At 34.7% G+C, this 18570-nt stretch overlaps 1 protein-coding gene across 5 annotated transcripts in view; it reads left to right on the forward strand.

The window, feature by feature from the left end:
* Positions 1–18570, forward strand: part of CSNKA2IP (casein kinase 2 subunit alpha' interacting protein) — a 101324-nt gene that overhangs the window by 60276 nt on the left and 22478 nt on the right. For all 5 annotated transcript variants that reach the window (XM_029940659.1, XM_029940662.1, XM_029940661.1 and 2 more), the window contains exon 3: positions 13405–13578. The gene's annotated coding sequence lies outside the window, so the exon portion shown is untranslated. The remainder of the gene's footprint in view (positions 1–13404; positions 13579–18570) is intronic.

Consider the following 18570-nt stretch of genomic DNA (forward strand, 5'->3'; position numbering starts at 1 on the left):
TGAAAACTGAACTCTGCGTTTGGGCAGTAACTTTAATCAAATTGCAATGTTTAGAATATCCTGAAGTTGACCCACCCCTACATATTTCCAAAATTGGGAGGGTTTTCTTTTATATAGCGAATTATTCCTATAAATGAAAAGGGTCTGTTCCTTTGTAGTGCATGTAGAAATTAATGGAGGTATGTGAAAATCAGACCCATACTTGAGATCACCAGGAGTCTGACATTTATAAAGATCTCTAGTTACAGAAGCCCAGGCCGTCCCTTTGATTTGTTGCAGTGTGAACCATTGGCCCATTCATGAAACTCTCGGAGAGTCGCTAAAGTCCTTTAAAGAACTTGTCATTTGTGGCTATTTGATTGACAGCTGTTCAATAAATCCTCAGGAAGATTGTTCATGAGATTACAGATATTGTTTATTACCTCTAAGACATCTTTTCAGGTTAAATATAAATTGTTTCCTATAAGTTTACTAATTTTATTCTTATTTCTAGTCTCTAATTCCATTATTGAAACATGTGAAATCTAAGTATGAATTTAATTATTGTCAAATGCTGCCATTTGATTATTTCCTGGACAAGGATTATTTATGGACAAGAAGACAACTTCACAATGAGTTTTTAGCACAGTGGTGGCTTATTGTATGAATTTTGGTAATAAACACTTGACTTTGGTGTCCAAGATTACTCATCTACAAAACACTTCTGTTATGTTCAGAGAAAAGGAGCAAAACAAATAGCAATGGAATAAAATGTTCATGTTGTTTTAAAAATGAAGCTATTTCCCATTTTAACTGCTGATTAAACAAGACATATTTAATGTTACAAAATTACAAATGTTTGTGATAGAGGGGAGGGAAAAAACAAAACAAAACAACAAACAATAAAACCCCACAAATGTTTCTGGTATAGTTTTGGAAAACATATTTTTGTTACCTTAAATTATCTACAGCAAGTTTCCTTATATAATGTAACTGAATATATTTATATTTTATATTTTTATTTATTACTCATTTTTAAATGAATGAGAAGGATGAAAATTTTTTCTTCATTAAAACTAATGAGGAAAACATCAGAGAATGAAGTCAGATTAAAAATGTGTTTTAATGTTAATTAAATGTGTTTTAATTTCAATGTTAATTTTGTGTGTGTGTGTCTGTGGCTGGGGACAAATCTCAAAACAGTCCTACTTCTGATGCAAAAGTAAGCCATCTTGCTTCATCTAATTCCAGATTTTTATAAAGTCTAAGTGACATGAAATTTACTGCACATTTTAAAGTCTGTCTGTCTATCTATCTATCATCTATTAATCATCCATCAACATCACTTATACTTTGTCTCCCCTAAGTGATCAAATTCTTATCAGCCTCAACTATGAATTTTACTAAACTATATTGTGAGTACTATATATTAAAGAAATTCATTAAACTGAATGTCTACTCAGCCACTAAAATTGATACGGATTCTCTAGATGGACTTGTTTGATACTACAGCAACTAACCCCATGTAACTATTAAGAACTTGAAATGTGTATTGTGTGAATAATTAGCTAAATTTTTTTGTTATTTTTTTGTTTTTATTTTTGTTTTTAATTTATTTTTGAGAGACAGACAGAGGCAACATGAGCAGGGGAAGGTCAGAGAGAGAGGGAGACACAGAATCTGAAGGAGGCTCCAGTCTCTGAGCTAGCTGTCAGCACAGAGCCCAATGCAGGGCTTGAACCCATGAACTGTGAGATCATGACCTGAGCTGAAGCCGGACACTTAACCGACTGAGCCACCTAGATGCCCCAGAGCTAAATTTGTAATTTTATTTAATTTTAATTAATTTAACTTTAATTTTAAAACTGATACTTGATGCGCTTATTTGAAAACTTATGTATATGAACCTCTTTTAAATTATAGATTTATTAAATCTAAATACAAGCTAAGTGGAAAGCCTGGGTGGCTCTGTTGGTTAAGTGTCTGACTCGGTTTAGGTCATGATCTCACAGTTCGTGGGTTTGAGCCCTGCATCTGGCTCTGTGCTGACAGCTTGGATGGAGCCTGGAGCCTGCATGGGATTTTGTGTCTCCCTCACCCTCTGCCCCTCTGCGTCTCATGCTCTGTCTCTCTCTCTCTCTCTCTCTCTCTCTCTCTCTCAAAAATAAACATTAAAAAAGATTTAACTACATGCTAAGTATTGCAGGTGAATCTATAGAGTCTGTAATGAGATGTTTTGTGAGTGTATAATACAATACAGATAAAATACTTGGTATTAGTAAAAAGAAAATTTCAGATCTAGTTGGCTTTTTTTTTAGTGATTCATGAATTGGGAAGCAGACAGTCTAGAAAACAGAGAGGAGCTTCAGAGAGTTTTACACAATTAGAGGGTTTTATAGACCAAAGTGAGCAGAAACAAGGAAGTTACACTGGGCATGTGCTTACAAGGAGCAAAGGGAATTTTGAAGCTGGTTGGGTGATTTGTGCTGAGCAAGCCAGTGCTGATCAGTAGACGAAGGCCGTCCTTCACGAGAGAGCCAATCACAGACATTTACTTTTAGTTTGATGATGTGCAGCTTGGCATGAGCACCACCACCTTGGACCTAGTTTGGACACTTCAACAGTGTGAAAAAAGAATAAAATATTTTGTTAAATACTAATTTCACATTGGTTAAATGTTGAAATGACAATAGTTTAGAAAGATTGAGTAAAATAAAATATATTATTAAACTCATTTTACATGTTTCTCTTAAGCTTTTTAATATGGTGATTGTAGCATTTGATCTTATATGTGTGGCTTACATAGATTTCTATCTGAGAACACTGTTCAAAGAATACCCCAAGAGAAAGAGTAGTATAATCTGTTCTGTATATGAAAAATAAGCTTGAAATAAACAGTTTGATATGAAAAAAATTAGTCATAAACAATTATGTAATAAATATTCATTCTATTTTTGGATCAGTGATGGTTTTTATCAGAATTAAGAAAAAGGAAGAAATCATAAATAATGTATTGGTCATTTTGACTATGCAGAATAAATAGCCTGTGGATTTCTGTGTATTTTAAGAATGCGTTGTGAATAAAATTAAAGAGTAAAAGTTTAGTATGTTGTGGAGTCAGTTTTTACCTTTTTTAGTGGAGAGAAAATGCTCCTGCTCATTCCTGAGAATTGGATGATATTTGAATTATGTTTATGACTGGATGACGAATTTTGCTCATCTGATGACATGGTCTTTATCTTTCTCTACTTGGAGGAATATATTGTCTTTATTTCTGTTTTGTGGTAATCTTACCAGACTGCTGGTAAAAGTACATTATATTGGGACATCTGGGTGGTTCAGTTGCTGAAGTGTCTGATTCTTGGTTTCAGCTCGGGTTGTAATTTGATGGTTTCATGGGTTCAAGCCCCATGTCAGGCTCTGCTCTGGCAGCATGGAGCCTGTTTGGGCTTTTCTCTTTTCCTCTCTCTCTGTCCATCCCCCACTCATGCTGTCTTTGTCCCTCTCAAAATAAATAAACTTAAAAAAATTTTTTTAAAAAGAATACAATATATTGAGAAATTTGTTTTGAGTAACATAGCCTAAGAAAATCAGAAATATCCATAAAATATCTACAAAGATTTTTTAAAGCAGGGTTTTTTTTAATGTTTATTTTTGAGACAGACAGACAGACAGACCGAGACAGAGTGTGAGTGGTAGGGGCAGAGAAAGAGGGAGACACAAAATCTGAAGCAGGCTCCAGGCTCTGAGCTGTCAGCACAGAGCCTAACAAGGAGCCTGAACTAACTGAACCATGAGATTATGACCTGAGCCGAAGTCAGATGCTTAACCAATTGAGCCCCCCAGGTCCCCCTAAAACAGGATTTTTTAAATGCACAGTATTATAGATTCTGGGTTTTATTTCCTCATTTTTATAATAGAGAATATTTAAAATTCCTGCCTCTTGGTGAAGTTATAGCTATTGGATTAGATGATAACTAAAATTAAGAGGGTTAAAGAAGATAATAAATGCATAGTAAATAGCACTTAGTAAAATATTCAAATAAAAATGACCAATACATACCCAATTAGGGTATTATGAAAATAAATAATTTCTATACAAATGGATACAATGTATTTATTAAGATTGTGTTCAAAAACTTTTAGTTGAGTTTTTAAAAGAAAAAAATCATGTGTACCTTCCAAAAAAGTATTTAGTATGATCTTAATTTTATTACAAAATACATATATCCTTCAATTTATACCCATGTAAAAGCATAAAAGGCCATGTAACAAAATATTACTAACAGTAATTGTTTAATGCTGTTATTCATAGAATTATGAATAGTGGTTTTTCTTTTCCACTCTAAATTTTTCAAAATCATTTCATTTACAATGTAGACAAACCAAGCAACAACATAACAATATTCTTGTCTGAAAATGGAATATGCTTTCTATTTCCCAGTCTAGATTCAAAAGATAAAATTAATAAGGAAGATGAGCTCACGTTACCAGTAAATAGGCGTTTAGCATCATGGGTGGTGTCTTCCTAGTCTTTTGAGGCATTCTACACAGTAAACACAGTTAGGATGGTGTGGTCGAGTCAGATGGACTTGGGTAAAAACTGATTCTGCTGTCCATCACGGTATAGTTGGGAAAAAATTTAACACCTCTGAATTTCCATTTTCCCACTTTTAAACTGAGAACAATATTCTCTATGTAAGAGTAGTGTGATCTTTAAATGAAATAATGAAAGTTAGGGGAAGGAATGGAAAAGGTAGCAAGAAACCAACATGTATCTATCCAGATACTGTATTACAGACTTTAAGCTATTCAATTGACACGTATATACTCTCACTTAATCTTCACAAACCAGTGAGGTGCTCTGGACATAGCTCCTTGCAAAATTCATCTGACTTCAAGAGACACACTAATGTACACAGCTTGCTTTACAAGCCCTAACTCCAGATCCTGGATGAATAATGTTCCTTGATCTTACAGCCTCAAGTGCACCGCCCTGGCAGGTGTGATGACCTGGGAGTGTAACATTTTCCCAGCAGACCTTAAGTTTCATTGAGATGCCTTAATGTGAATCTATGCCAACATTCAGAAACCCGGAAGCCAACGTCAGCCTTGTTGCTCCTCAGAAGGCTTGGATGAAGCAGGGTGACAGAGGCCTGAGCCCAGCCACAAAGAATTGGAACTCAGAGGGATTCAAGAAAATGCCACTTGCATTTGCACTTTGTTTATAGCTTTTGCATCTTTCTAGTGAATCAGATTTTTCCTTACAGATTCACAGGCTTAAGTTCAGCACACAGTTGAGATAAGAAGACCGAGTAGCATTCTCAACCCTCAGATAAACAGATCAAGATAGCATTACAATGAAGACAGAGAGAGACAGTAATACATCGTTATAGCTTTGAGGGTGGATGGAAATTATTATACTTCTTTGCTCCCGAGACACTTGCTGTTCCGTATCACTGAATTATAGACATTTATCACCCTTAACACATTTACTTCTCCTAGGCAGCTTCTGGGTTTAGAGGAACAATGGTCAGCTTAAGACAACATAACTGTAAATCCTAAAGCGTTAATTTATTTCTTTTCAAGAAAAGTTCTTGGCAATTCAAATTGCTTGATTAAAGAGCTGTTATATTATCATTCAAAATAAAAGCAGATTTTTTTTGTTGGCTTAATTGCCACATTAGGTAAGAGTTCTCCATTTTAATTGTTCATGCTAACAGTTTTTAGTGTATGGGCTCATATGAAACAGTATGGCATGAAAATAATGTGGAGCACCGTGAGTGTCTTCCTGAATTCTCTCTGGTTTATTACATTACTAAATATTACATAAATTATTTAATGTCCTTTATATCAAACAAATATTTTTTTCTTGCAAACTGGATCACAACTAAGTCGTATTACTTAAGATTACTAGACACAGATTATCCAATATCTTTTTTAAAACTAAAAAAAGGCCTGCCCTTAATTTACATACTTCACTGATTGAAGCAAGGAGAAATGTGGTGGCAGAAAAATAGGGAGGCAATTTAGTTTATTTACACAGTAAATAGCCACATTTGTTGGTATTTAACATTTGTTTTGTTTTGTTTTTGTTTTTTTTTTTTAACTACCTCTGTGCTTTGAGATAAAGATTTGAGCATGTACTTTATTCTTGGTTATCTGGCCCTAGCAGAAGGTTGCCTGGGAGCTGGAAGGGTAAGGCATTTAAAAACCCAAATATTTAATTACCTCTCCTGGCCTGGTTCAGAAGACAGTCTGTTGTGCAGAGAAATAAGTGCTTCTGCTTGGGCTGGTGCTTGGTTGTGTCTGAGAATGAATGTTTGACACTCTCTCCATGGGATTGGGAAAAAGTCGAGAACTTATCAGCTTTGTATCATCTCCCATTTGTAGCCCTATTATTTTAAGAAATGGTAATTCCTGGGGTTCCTTGGTAACTCAGTCAGTTAAAGGTCTGACTCTTGATTTTGGCTCAGGTCATGATCTCATGAACCGTGAGATCGAGTTCCATGTCAGGCTCTGTGCTGACACTACAGAGACTGCTTGGGATTCTCTCCCTCTCTCTTTCTCTGCCCACCCCTTCCATAATCTCTCTCTATCTTTCTCTCTTTCTCTCTCTCTCTCTCTCTCTCTCTCTCTCTCTCTCCCTCTCTCAAGAATAAATAAACATTTTTTTTTAAATGGAGAATTTCCGCATTGGGCATACCAAGAACCAACTACAAGTATAATAGGCATGCTAAACAAGGGGGGCATTTTTCAATCAGATCTGATTGTTCATTCTATTTTATATTGATCTCAAATTTGCTTCCATGTCACTACTACACATTCGTCCTCCTTCTTCCTGAAGCAACGTAAAAGAGTCCCTGTTCTTTTCTACACTATAGTTCTTGTCTGTTAGAATTTTCTATGATACACAAAGGTCCATGTTAGACCCTGTGATATTTTGACTGGTACTGCCTAAAACAAGCATGTATTTACACATCTGCATTACAATAGAAGATAGAAAATTCTTTCTTACAATATTTTATCATAGCATCTTTGTGGTACTGTGAAGAATTTGAAAATTGGTAAAAAATGTGATTATATATTTTAAAAATGAGAGAAATTGAGACTATAGTAGGTTTTGTAGATGCATTTGTGAGGAAATCCCTTGACCAAACTGAATAATGAAACATATACTTTTTAGAGCATTAGAATTCTTATGAAATCAGAATTCATTGGTAATTCCTTTGGAATGTGTGAGAGGGTGCATGTCACTGGGAGGATGAGAGGTGCTTTGATGAAAACCAGTGGAATATTCCTAAGAATTTCTTTTTAAAGGAAAGGAAAAAAGACCATGGTGCAGTTAACATATTGCATGCCTGTCGGCATCTTATTCTAAAGCAATCTCCACACAAGAGTAATTTTAATAATTAGGACTGTCATTATGCTACTGCTGACAACTTCCAAATGTCTACAGAGAGCTAAAGGCCCGAGAGAGAGAGAGAGAGAGAGAGAGAGAGAGAGGAGAGAGAGTCTGTGTGCATGTGTCCATTTGTGTACCTTTATCCTGTAGTTTTTAGCAGCATTTAGTATGGCCTAAAATCAGATTTCACTAGTTACACTTAGCTGTAGTCAATGAGGGGAAGGTGAGGGAAAGGAAAGGGGAATTCTAAGATTAATGTTATTTGAAATTAGGCATTTGGTTCATTCTTATGGGTTTTTTGTACTTTAAAATTTCTTCTCTTGAATATGAAGAAGACTTAATGGCAAAGAGAACTTTTATAAATCTTTTTAATAAGACAAACACCAACAAGAAGTCTTTTGCTTTAAGTGCCAAGTCTTGGTTGATGTTCCTTTTAGAGAAGTTGAAAGGATGTTCTGAGGTCCAGAAGGCTCTGTAAGGCAGTATGCAGAATCAAGGCAGAGGGGGAAAATCATGCATTATCTCTTACCCTCACACCTCATCAGAATCACCCGGGAAGATATTTGAAAAATACTGATCAAGCCCAGGCCCCTCTCAAAAAATTTTTATTTTATTAGTCTGAGTTGGGGCTTGGGCATTGGTATTTTTTAATATCTCTCTATGTGATGCTAATGTGTAGCTAGGGACTGGAACTATTTTAGAACATCATAAACGTAAAATTTTTACCTGGAAAGTTCCACACTTGAATTAGGCACTTTCATGGAGATACATCTCACTGTCTCTAACTAGTTGTGATGCTTTATTCAGATCAAAAAATATGGCTATTGGTTAATAAATGGTTAGCTTAATACTCCACCCATTTAACTTCTGTCTGGCTAATTCTTACGAGTAAGACTGAATGTCTAACCTGCCTTGCCTGTGCTATGACTGTCATTCCCACATCCAAGGTAGGCATTTTTAATTGTCCTCGCTTGCCCTTTAACCTACATAAAGCATCATAATCTTTCTCCATGTTGCATTTAAGGCAGCCGTGACTAATGAGTCAGAGTTGTTATGTGGTATTAAATCTGTATACCACTTCTGCCCTAAAGTTAAAGCACCAGGCACTTCCTTGGAAAGACATTTGTAGTGAGATTTATAAAAGTTGTGTTCACGGATTGAAGTATGTATAATAATAAGCTATATTTTTGTTATTTATTATGAACAAATGAAGATAAACATTCGTAAAATTCTACAGCCAAGGGGCACCGGATTAGCTCAGTCGATTAAGCATTAAACTTTGGCTCAGGTCATGATCTCACAGATTTGACTTGGAGCCCCACATTGGGCTCTGTGCTGACAGCTCAGAGCCTGGAGCCTGCTTCAGATTTTGTGTCTTCCTCTCCCTCTCTGCCCCTCCCCTGCTTGTGCTCCCTCTCTCAAAAATAAATAAATAAACATTAAAAAACTTCTATAGTAAAAATAATGTCTAATCATGAGTAGATTCTTTCATGAGGGTGACATAAGGTAATTTAGAGCGAGAGTGAAATGTAAAATTCTGGAAAAGCAAGATTGGATACCTAGGTTGCAATTGCTGCCTGACTGAGGACCATGTATGGAAATGTATGTTACTTGGGTTATGACATAATGACCACAGATAGGAAAGAGTGAGTTAAGAAGAATACAAAATGACTCGGTAGGAGCCAGTAAACAAATAATTGTTTGATCCAATCTAAAATGATCTCTTGTTTATTTGTATAGGATCCATCTTCTAACAATGAGTTGGGGAAAGCACTAAAGTCACAAGCAAAACATCTGACAAAAGGTTAAAATATTTTAAGTAGAAATTGTTATTAAAGCTCTAAAATTTAAATCTTAGGGAATATATAGATATATACATACATATCTATATATTCCCTAAGGTTTTATATATATATACACACATATATAAATATATATATATTTAATGTTTATTTATTTTTGAGAGGGAGAGAAAGGGAGAGACAGACAGCATGTGAGTGGAGGAGGGGCAGACAGAGGAGACAAAGATTCCGAAGCAAGCTCTAGGCTCTGAGTTGTCAACACAGAGCCCAATGTGGGGCTCGAACCCATGTACCACAAGATCATGACCTGAAGCCAAGTTGGTTGCTCAACAGACTGCACCACCCAGGTACCCCTAGGGAATATATTTAAAGAGAATATATAGGGGCCCCTGGGTGGCTCAGTCGGTTGGGTGTCTGGCTTTAGCTCAGGTCATGATCTCACGGTTCGTGGGTCTGAGCCCCGCGTCGGGCTCTGTGCTGACAGCCAGCTCAGAGCCTGGAGCCTGCTTCAGATTCTGTGTCTCCCTCTCTCTCTGACCCTCCCCTGATCATACTGTCTCTGCCTCTCAAAAATAAATAAAAAAATTAAAAAAGAGAATATATGTAGGGGAAGTTTGTGCAGGGTACGTGTAGAACTTATCTTATTCATCATATCCTTTTTTTCCTCCTCTTATCTCAGAATTAGCTCTCTAAGCTCTTTCTTTTCAATTTCTTCCTGAGTATTGGACCCACCTGGTTTGTATACTTTATTTCTCCATAGCTTATGTCCTTAATAAGTGAGAAAAAACCATTTTCATGATTGCACTCAAAATCATTTGAGCCCTTATATTCTGGACATGTTAAATGAGAAAATTTTGTTGGAATAATCTACCTTTGAGGTAATGAGACTGCAAAAGGAGGAGCCCAGATTTCACTACTGAAAGAGACTCTAGAACTGAGAAGGAAAAAAAAAACATGGAAGAGAAAAACTCTATAGGTGTTCATGTTAATTTTCAGTGAGAAATAAGGAAGAGGTGTGGGTTTTTTTGTTTGTTTTTTTTTATAGGGACTGCACTAAACTGATAGATCAGTTAGAGAGAATTGCCAAGTCAAAAATAATAGATATTGAGTCTTCCAATCCATGAACATAAAATGTGTTTTGATTTATTTTGGTCTTTAATTTTTCAATATACTGTAATTCTCAGCGTACAATTCTTAACCATTTCCTATTAATCTCTACATATTTTATTCTTTTTGATGATATTGCTAATGAATTGTTTCTTAATTTTATTTTCTGATTGTTCATTGCCAGAATATAGAAATACATTTGATTTTTATATTGGTCTTTATTTCTTGTGTACTCAGTAAACTTATTAGTTCTAGTAGTTTATTATGAATTCTTTGGGGTTTTTTAATTTCTTTTTTAATATTTATATATATTTTTGAGAAGGACAGAGAGACAGAGTGCAAGTGGGAGAGGGGTAGAGAGAGAAGGAGACACAGAATCCAAATCAAGCTCCAAGCTCTGAGCAGTCAGCACAGAGCCTGATGAGGGCTTTGAACTCACAAACCATGAGATCATGACCTGCGCTGAAGTCAGACTCTTAACGTATTGAGTCACCTTGGGATTTCTATATACAGGATTATATCTTTGGTGAATAAAGACAGTTTTTCTTTATCTCTTTCAATATGGATGCTATTTAGTTTTTTATTTACAACATGGACAGTCTTGGCACAGATTTTTTTTGTGTGTGTGGATTCTTACTTTCTCTGTCACAATAAAGTAGTAAATTAATTCTCAGAGGGACTTTCTAGTTTTCAAAATTTGAAGTGGGGGTTGGACTCAAAAGTCAGCTAGGTAAGCACACCACTTACGTTGCACACAAACTTACCAGGAATTTTCATTTACCTGTGGAATACCCCATGATCTTTTAAAGGGTTCTCTTTGTCATTGGTTTTTATTTTCCACCTCTACTAAATTCTTGTTTTTTCTACTATCTTGGAATTTTTAGTTTATGGTTTATATTCTGCCTATCCACTGGTCTGTCCCTTGGTCAAATGAACTATAAAATGAATCTTTTAATGTAATAGAACTTTATTTATTGTAAAGATTTTTTATTCTTTCTGAGGGAAAATTATGATACACATAATTCTCAAGTGAAAAACAAGTAAGGAAACTTAAAATCGTATATTAGAATTCTGTTGTTGACATCCTTTTGACTATTTAATATAGGTGACTTCTAATTGGCTTTAGGATACCTGGGCCTGGCCACTGTCACCATTGTGATGGTTCCTCTCTCATTTCAACTCTGATGCATTCATTTAACTCTTCCTTTAAATTCTTACTCATCTGCTATGCAGAGAATTTCAGCTCTTACTTGTCTCTACTTTCAAACTTAGTTCCAGGCCTAACTTTTCCTATGGAATGGCCATCATGTTTAGTTCAATGAATGTCAGTTTGCTGAGTTCATAATTCTTGAATGAATGTTGTACTCTGAAATAATTTTTTTCTATCTTAAATTGCTGTAACATTATGGACTGAGTTCATGTGTCAGATTCCATAGGAATAGACTTGGTAAGCTTTCTGTAGAGTGTTGATGAACTTGAGTCATGAGCTGCTGTAATGGAGGTGTCTCCACTGTCTGGTATAGTATGATCTTGTACAAAGTTAATATTTTATTCCTCCTAAAGGTATTCGAGGGCAACTCAAAAGGGACATTGTACTTGAGAGACACCATTTAAAAAAAAGGACTAAAAATGTCAACTTTACTAGTGATAAATGTTTTAAAGAATAAAAATATAATGTTGTATTAGAACATCAGTGGAAGAACGTCTGTTATTTATTTAATATCATTGTCCTAAAGTATGCAAATTTTTGTCATTGGCTTTTTACATGGATATACACCTACATCTTTAAAAGTCACTCATCAAGTGTTGGTATTTATATTTTAACTCATCAGTTAAGGAGCATGCAATTATTGGGCCATGTCTTCCTGGATTTAGTGTATCAAGAAGTAGTAGTGTTTAACAGCTTACCAGTTATACCTAAATGAATTACTTGCTTCCAGCCACAATATTTAACAAAACTTTTTTTCCTGCATGTGAAAATCCTGTAACCTAAACCTAAAGAAGTGTAATGATGTAACCTTTTAAAGAACAGTGTGTATAAGTTCCTTATATATAAGACATAAGAGATGGAGAATTGAAAATGTTTCCAGTTTAAGGAATGGACCTAAAGAGGCCGACAGAAATGCGGATTGCTGAGTTTCAAATGCATGTTATACATTTAATTTCTTTTTAGAATCAATCTAAAAGTACAGCAGAAACTTTTTATAAAGATCTGTATAGACAGAGACACATTGTTAACATTTCATTTCAGAAATGTTACTCTAGTAATAGAAGTATTCACCTAAATAGTTTTAAGTATTATGTATTTAACTGAGAAAAATTATAAACTACATAATCATAATAAAAATCATATTTTCTGGAGACTAGCAATAACTGTATTAAAACATACATGACAGGGGTGTCTCTCTCTCCCTCTCTCTCTCTGCCCCTCCCCTACTCACACTATCTCTGTCTCTGTCAAAATAAATATATAAATAAAACAAAACAATCATACCTGATAATGCTGATTTACTTTTAAAAATACTTTGTAAATGCTGTTTAAATCAAATGTAATTAGCTGTTTGTGTCATTTAATTATCCAACTAACCTCTGCTTCTCTCTCTTTTTTTGTATCATGATGGATTAAAATTAAACCAAGATATGCTCTTCTTTCATTCCAAATGTTAAGATGGTACCAAACCTAAATAAACAATAAACATAAATAGATATAATTAATGTGTTATACTTCGGACTTCTAAATTTTAACTTTTGGAGTAGATTTGTCCATTTATATCACTACTATCAAATCCTAAATGACTGGAAACTGACTTGATTTCCTGAACTCAGGTTTCTCATTCTTTTTATAGTGATATGCAAATTTGGCTGTAGAAAATATATTCTTTCTATAATAATGCTACCTGTGTTGAGTGTTCTAGGTGACAGACATAAAGTTACTTAATTGCTACAAAATGATGGTAAGACTAGTTCCAATAATAGTACTTATAGTAAAAGTAGTCATAGTAATGTAATGTAATAAGCATTTATTTGTATTACACTCTCAGTTTTATAATACATTGACATATTCCTTATGACATTTAATATTGAAATCATTATTATATCTCCATTTTACAGATGACTGTTTAGAGACTCAAAGAGTTTGCTCTTCCACCAAGATTACTGGTAGAACTCCAATTAACATTTCCAACCTTGAGACTTGCATTCCCCTTGTTATGCTACATGTTACAGAGTGATAGGCAAGTTTACCAGTCTTGATTTTAACACATAAAGAAGCTGAAATTTTGAGAAGTAAGTGATGCATTCATTAAATATTCACTTATTCTGTACAAATACTGTGTGGGCAACTTGTTAGTTGCAAAGGAACCAAGAATATGTGAGCTGAAGTTTCATAACAGACATTCTAAATATTTTCAAATAACAGACACCTATTTTTAAGGGAAAGTAGTCCTTTGCTAAAAAACAAACAAAACACAGAAGACTTTCTAAAATGTTTCTTGATATTTTATAGAACTAAGAAAATCATGAATATTTAAAAGCTTGCTTATGCTTTGTTTGAGTTAAGATCACCATATATTTTTTAGGTATCATAAATGTACTAAATGTTGTCCTAGTGAGCAGAGTTAAAATGACTTTCTAAGTATCTGTGTCAAGTGTGTGTATAAATATTAAGAAGAATGAATACTCCACAAAGTCCTCCTACTTAATTTGTGGTCCATGGACAACAGCATCAACAATAAATGAGAGCTACATAAAAATACAGATTCTCAGACTCTACTCCGGACTTTGTGAATCAGAATTTGTTTTGTAGCAAGACCCCAATGTTATTCTTATGTTCATTTTACACTAGTTCAAGTAGATAAGGAGGGGATAAATCAAGGATTTATTGAAAATAGCATGATATAAAACCACGTTGGAAATTTTAAAAGCCAGTTGTGAAGGCTGGATATGGAAGTAAAATGCTATATGATGTATGGCAAAGAATGCAACCAAATGAGACTTAGCAATGTCATCTCTAACACAATATGAATTGACTAGATGTTCCTAGCTTATTTACATTTTACTAACAGCATTGATTTTTCTAAGTTAATTGGTACATAATAACTGAAAAACATTTTCAGAGAGGCATATAGTACATATATACACACACATACACACACACACACACACACACACACTATGATTTTTCCTATATATATATACCTATGCTAAAGCTTAATGTATAAATTAAGCACTATAAGAGTTTAAAACTAACAGCTAATAATAAAATAGAACAACTATAACAATATACTGTAATAAAAGTTATATAAATGTGGTCTCTCTCTCAAAATGTCTTATTGTATTGTACTTTTCTTTCCATGATGACATGAGTGATAAAGAGCCTACTCAATGAAATGGAGTGAGGTGAATGACATTAACACAGGTGTTGTGATATAACATTAGGCTACTCTTGACCTTCTGAGGATTTGACAGAAGGAAGATCATCTGCTTCTAGATGATGGTTGACCAAAGGTAACTGAAATTGTGGAAAGCAAAACTGCAAATAAGAAAACGGGAGAACTCCTGTAATATTTGTGTGCATTTAAGCAATTTATAAAATAATTAGCCCTTCTGAAGTCAGAACTGTGGTATAGTTTATATCCCCTTGGGTCAGAGCCCCTGTTAAAGGTTTGCAGATATTGGCCCTGAATTTTAGATTTAGGGTTCCATTGGTAACACATTTCTTTTAACAATCTCAGGAGGCTCATGCTTTATTTGCATTCTTTATTTCCATGGGCCAGTGGTTAATAACCAATACCAGAGCTCTGTCCAAATATGGTCTTCAAATTCAGTCATTACCTAGAAAGTTTGAAGCGTGACCTTTGGCACTTTGCTTATTCTCATTTCTCTCAGCTTTTCCCTCTTTATACAGTGAGCCCGGACAATGAGACAGGGAGATAAACCTCTAAGCTCTGTCCCTGGAGGGGAGTCTTCATATTCATGTTACTTACTTTCCTGCAGGACATGTTTGAGGAATCCAATAGGAAGTGGCTGGGAAACACCAGGTGAAGGTTCCTTTCCTACTTTACTTACTGGTCCTTCCCTTTCCTAATCTTATTTCCTGCTGTACTTTTTATTCCTATGGCTTGGCTGACACTAACTTCCATCGAAGGCAGAGAATTCATCATTGGCAAGCCTCAAAATGGTCTGATATTCAGTCTAACTGATAGCCCGCTCTCTGAACAAGACTATGCTGTCTTTCCCTTTTTGTGTCAGATGGAATAGCTGGGCTAAAGCTTGTCATGTGCTAGTAGGTCTTTACTTAAGGCTTTTAAATTCCCCCAACTCTATAGAACTCGACAATCTTTTAATTAAGCCTCTACACTCTTCCCTTCATAGGTGCATTTTCTAAAAAAAATTTATACAACAGGTGGCAGTTTGACATCTTGACATTCTGTTTTACATGCCAGGCTAATTTTGCAATGAAAGACTAGAAGGACTCTTTCCTGCTCAGCACTGAGCCCTCTAACTAGTGTTAACTCTTCCTGTAAGAGAAGTTTGAGAGTGTATTGCATCTACAAACAAGAAAAGCTGCCATATATGTATACAGATATATTTGTCATATAACAAGATAGTGCCCCTAAAAAGTAAGTAAAAAAAAAAAAAAAGGAAATTGCTGTAGAGTCACATTCAGTAGAAGGACTAAAAAAATCTAGTAGTCATCAGGAAGAGAACTTGATAAATTTGAGAAAATATACCAGCATACAGAGGAGAGACCAGGATACAGAAAATGAGAATAGGCAAGAGACACAAAGACAGAGGAACCAGTGTTAGGATCCAATACTAGGTTAGTAAGAATATCAGAGGGAGAGAGTAAAGTCATAGAGGAGACCGATTATAAGAGAAATTTTCCAATTTTCAGAAGAGCCAATCGAATGGAAAGAGCAAATTAAATACCAATGATTTAAAAGTACATGGGAAAAAGCTTCACCCACCTACATATCATACTCCTCCCCCGATACACTCACCTTAGCTACATAACGGTGACATTCAGTCTTCCAAGAAATCAGCAAAAGTTTAAATGACTTCAGAAAAAAAATGAACTTTATTTTTAAATAGAGGAGTGACTTTATTTAGAAGTCTGTTTAGACCTCATTTCAGCAATATTGAATAGTAGGAGATAATAAAGCTAATAAGACACCAAAATTTGAGAAAAATTATTTGAAGATACCCTCTACCAAAAAGGTTCAGAAAAATAAATGATTGGGCTTGAGGAATTAGTGGAAGTTATTCAGGAATACGATGCATACAATTCCAGTATAACAGCAAATTCAGAAAATGTGTAATGAATTGGGTTAACTCATACTATGAAGTTAGAAGTTTTTGAGTAAGTTAGGAAACTTTAAACCAATTTTTGGGATATATTGTAGACATTCTTGATAAATTGTAGGTTTGTGTCTTCTGCTAATAAGAAAAATGAAAATTAATTGGCATTCTTGGAAAGACGAAGCTCTAGAAAACTTTCCCAAAGTGAAGCAAATAAGTATGTGGCATGCTTTTAGAAAAATAAAGCAATTATGTATTGAGTAGATGATTCAGGAGAGACAATACATAGTATAATTCATGTAACATACTTTAGAATTTTAATAGATAAGGGTTCTAATCATTTCTCTGTGATGTGGTGTTGTATTTCCTCTAAAAGTGTTATTGTATAGGATATTTTAATCACAATATAATATTTATCTTACAGTTTCTCTAAAATTTTTATACTTTAATAAAAATAGGTTTTTTTACACAGTTGAGATGCCTTCTAATTTTTAATAACATACTTTAGCTTATTTTTGCCAAAAAACAAAACTATGTTCATTTACAAAACATATGCCTTCAAGAAATTACACATGAGTGACCCCAACCACTTAATATTTTTTCAATTTTCAAATTTAGAAGACGGCTTTAGGAGAGGATTTTTATTACCAAGAAAAATATTTATCTAAGGTTTAGTAATTTATCTAATTTCATATGTCAGTTGATTTCTATTTAACCAAAATTAATTAAATTATATATATAATACACATAGGAGGAAATAGAAAATATGAAACCTATCTATCATCTCTCTGAAATTTAATAGATGAAGAACTACATAAAAATTTTCACAATACCTGCAAACTCATTTGGGGCAAAACCCAGTGAAGTAAAACATAAACTATCTTGAAATCTTACTAATAAAAGGTAATTATGATTTAAGTTTTAATTAAATTTAATTGTTTCTTTGTACTACAGCATTATCAGAAAGAAAGCTGAATTCTCCCAGCTAAAGTTAGGGCAGGTAAAGACAGGGAGATAGCATTAGCTGGAGGAAAAACAGTCCTAAATTTTCAAATTTCTATCAAGCATCTTCTCTTAATCATTCTCTTTCTTGATAAAAGAGAGTCAGGGTTGCTGTGAAAAAACAAAACAAAACAAAAACAACGTTGTTGAAAGGTAAAAGCAGGTTGCAGGTAATGGATCCCTCACCAGAGCTATGTTTACAATTCCTTCAAGCCAGAGACTCAGGGAGTCGGGCCCTTCTGCGAACTCAGGTTTGACAAGGCACAGACATCTAGATTCAAAACTATAACAATCACTTTGAACACAGATACCAGGTCATGAAATTAGGGGAAGACCAAAATCTGCTAAGGTGTTTATGGATTTCTGTATCGCCAAAGAAACTCCAAGGCTGACTGATGGTAGTCTCAAAAGTTCAATCCTTAAGGCGAATTCTATGTTACCAAACTCCACCTAAGAGGAAAAGGGCTGTTAGGGCTCTCGCGTCTCATCTTAGATGTGGCCCTAGCGGAGATCAGGGCCCATGGAGATTAATGGGGAGGAGGGTCCTGAAAGCAGAATTCTAAGCAGGGTCTTTTGTTTGCCTATAGTATCCATTCGGCTTCACTTCCTACTTCTTAATGAATATTGTTGAACATTCTCAATATTGTGAGGTATCCACCCCTGTTCTTTCCAGTCCGGTGCTCCAAACTTTTTTGTTCTCAACTCCAGGAGCTAGAAGTTGCATATGTTATTCAATTTTGGTAATTCCAGTTTTTTTCCCAGAAATTCATTTAGTAATAGACAAATGATTTGACTCTGGCCGATGAGATGAGAGGCGAAGTTCACTGGTGTGCTTTTGGAAGGACTTAAAAGTTCTTAAGAAAGAGACAAAAGAGAAAAACTCTCTTGACTGTCTCTGAATGTCCTCCTGTGTGCCAAGGTGAGATGCTAAGAATATAGAATATAAAATCATCTGGCTATTAAACTGAGAATAAG

Source organism: Suricata suricatta, chromosome 5 (assembly GCF_006229205.1).
Source record: "Suricata suricatta isolate VVHF042 chromosome 5, meerkat_22Aug2017_6uvM2_HiC, whole genome shotgun sequence".
Classification (NCBI taxonomy): Eukaryota; Metazoa; Chordata; class Mammalia; order Carnivora; family Herpestidae; genus Suricata; species Suricata suricatta.